The sequence below is a fragment of the Bos indicus x Bos taurus genome, chromosome 24 (genome assembly GCF_003369695.1).
Source record: "Bos indicus x Bos taurus breed Angus x Brahman F1 hybrid chromosome 24, Bos_hybrid_MaternalHap_v2.0, whole genome shotgun sequence".
Classification (NCBI taxonomy): Eukaryota; Metazoa; Chordata; class Mammalia; order Artiodactyla; family Bovidae; genus Bos; species Bos indicus x Bos taurus.
This window is the reverse complement of record NC_040099.1, coordinates 354227-357423: the sequence shown is the minus strand read 5'-3', so window position 1 is coordinate 357423 and position 3197 is coordinate 354227. Positions and strand designations below refer to the sequence as shown.

Here is a 3197-nt window from a genome sequence, read left to right as displayed (position 1 = left end):
TTCCATATAGATATAGATGTATCATATTCTTTTTCAGAGTCTTCTCCATTATAAATTATTATAAGATATGGAATATTGTCCCCTTTTCAGTCCTTGTTATTTATTTTATATATAGTGACTGGAATTCGCTCAGTAGTGTCCGACTCTTTGCTACCCCTTGGACTATACAGTCCATGGAATTCTCCAGCCCAGTATACTGGAGTGGGTAGCCATTCCCTTCTCCAGGGATCTTCGCAACTCAGGGACCGAACACAGGTCTCCCACATTGCAGGCAGGTTCTCTACCAAATAAGCCGAAACCCTTATATATAGTGCTGTGTATATATTAATTTAATAAAAAACAATATGGATAATTAAATAATATTTTATATCTTTCTGATGATTCAGTTCTAAGCCCCGAATTGTATATAACTAGTTTAAGGAAGGGATAAGGCAATGGCACCCCACTCCAGTACTCTTGCCTGGAAAATCCCATGGATGGAGGAACCTGGTGGGCTGCAGTCCATGGGGTCGCTAACAGTCGGACACGACTGAGCGACTTCACTTTCACTTTTCACTTTCATGCATTGGAGAAGGAAATGACAACCCACTCCAGTGTTCTTGCCTGGAGAATCCCAGGGACGGGCGAGCCTGGTGGGCTGCCGTTTATGGGGTCGCGCAGAGTCGGACACGACTGAAGCGACTTAGCAACAGTAGCAGCAGCAGTTTAAGGAATCATACAGGCTCATATGGATGCAAGCCTTTCCTGTGATCTGTGAAGTAAACTATGGACTCGATGTATTTGAGTGATGCAATTTCTGAGCTTTTCCTAAACTTCCCCAAAGCAATGCCTTATTTCTTTGCTATAAAATATATCCTATATATTGTCATGTCTCTTTTAGGAGAATGCTTCTGCGGCTGCTAAGTCGCTTCAGTCATGTCCGACTTGGTGCGACCCCATAGACGGCAGCCCACCAGGCTCCCGGGTCCCTGTGATTCTCCAGCAAGAACATTGGAGTGGGTTGCCATTTCCTTCTCCAATGCATGAAAGTGAAAAGTGAAAGTGAAGCCGCTCAGTCATGTCCGACTCTTAGAGACTCCATGGACTGCATCTTACCAGGCTCTTCTGTCCATGGGATCTTCCAGGCAAGAGTACTGGAGTGGGTTGCCATTGCCTTCTCCCCTTATAGGAGACAGTCAAAACTAAACTGGGGAAGAACTCATGGAGAATAACTATTACTATTTTTCTGCAACCATGGTAAAGTGAGGACATGGACAAGGAAAACTGCACTGCTGTGACAGACTTCATCCTCCTTGGATTCTCAGATGCCCCTGAGCCCCCTTGGATTCCTCTTCCTGCTGTTTCTTTCCATCTTGGAGTCACAGTTTGGGGAAACCTGGGCATGATTGGTCTCATTCGGGTCAGCTCTGGACTCCACACCCCCATGTACTTTTTCCTCAGCCACTTGTCCTTTGTGGATTTCTGTTACTCCACGACCAACACGCCGAAGATGCTAGCTAACATCTTAAATGAAGACAGAGCCATTTCCTTCCTGGAATGCACTGTGCAATTCTACCTGTTTTGCACATTTGGGGTAACTGAGGTCATTCTGCTGGCAGTGATGGCCTATGACCGCTGTGTGGCCATCTGTGACCCACTGCTGTACATGGTCACCATGTCCCGAAATCTCTGCATGGAGTTGGTGACTTGTTGCTATCTCAATGTTACTGTATGTTCTGTGATTCACTTGTGTTTAGCTCTTCAGATCCCATCCTACAGATCAAATGTGATCAACCACTTCTTTGTGATCTTCCCCCTCTCTTGTCTCTTGCTTGCTCTGATGTCACCATGAATCAGTTGGTTCTCTACATTGTGGCTGCTTTCAATGAGGTTATCACCATTGTGGTCATCCTCACATCCTACTTGTTTATTCTCATCATCATCCTGAGGATGCGCTCTGCAGACAAAGGGTGCAAAGCTTTTCCACCTGTGCTTCCCACCTCGCTGCCATCATCGTCTTTCACAAAACAGTCCTTTTCATTTATTGCCGGTGCCAATCTGGCAACAGCATGGACATTGACAGAGTGGCCACAGTGTTCTACACTGTAGTGATCCCCATGCTGAACCCCCTGATCTATAGTCTGAGGAACAAGGATGTGAAAGAAGCACTCAGAAAAGTGGTGAGCTCCAAAATATTATCCTAGAGAGTATTTTCCTAGCAGGACTCAGGGTTAGAAATTGGAGGCTGATGAAAAGGTAATGATGCGTTTCAGTGTTGGAGTGAAAAGAGCAGTCAAGATGTGAATAGCTATGAGTGAGTCTTTTTAATTCTCTTATCTTTGTGCTTTTTCAATTTACAAGTTTAGGATTGATTATTTCAAAATGTGCAGCCTACTTCTTTGCTTTGATGCTATATGAAATGTTTTAAATTGGACAGTGTACTGGACTGTTAAAACACACAAATTTAATTTTCTCTTAGACTTTCATGAGTTTAATGGACTAAGTATCACATCTTATTTTAACATCCATAAAGGGGACTATGATTCATTTCACAATTGAACACCTGTTATTTTACAATAAGGAACACATCTTTGTCAGTTTTTACAGAGAATAAGATTCCATATGTGTATATAAATATAAATATATATATTCTCTTCATTGTTTTGTTCTTACTTCCTTTATTATTTTTTGTTTTTGTCATTGCAATGTCCAGTGGTTTTAGGGTTTCATATATTATCACATCTGAATAATAGAGGTATTGATAATAACATTACAGAAATTTCAGGGAAATTAAATTACATGTCAAGTGAAAATAGCTTAGTTCAGTTCAGTTCAGTTCAGTCGCTCAGTCGTGTCTGACTCTTCGCAACCCCATGAATCGCAGCATGCCAGGCTTAGGAATGTCCCTAACACATAATTGGTTGTCTCTTTATGTATGTGTGTGTGTGTGTGTGTGTGTGCCTAGATGTATATTGTCTATTGCACTTGACAGTATTGTGCTTTGCAGATACTGCATTTTTACAGATTGAAGATTTGTGGCCACCCTGCATCAAGCAAGTCTATTAGCACTGTTTTTCCAGCAACATTTGCTCACTCATGTCTCTGTCACATGTCACATTTTGGTAATTCTGGCAATATTTTAAACTTTTTCGTTATTGTGTAAGTTATAGTGATCTGCCATCCCTGATGTTACTATTGAAAAAGATTATAACTCACTG

General features: G+C 41.9%; 1 pseudogene; it reads left to right on the top strand.

The window, feature by feature from the left end:
- The first annotated feature begins 1249 nt into the window (after positions 1-1249).
- On the top strand, positions 1250-2183 carry LOC113882853 (annotated as a pseudogene).
- Positions 2184-3197: the final 1014 nt, after the last annotated feature.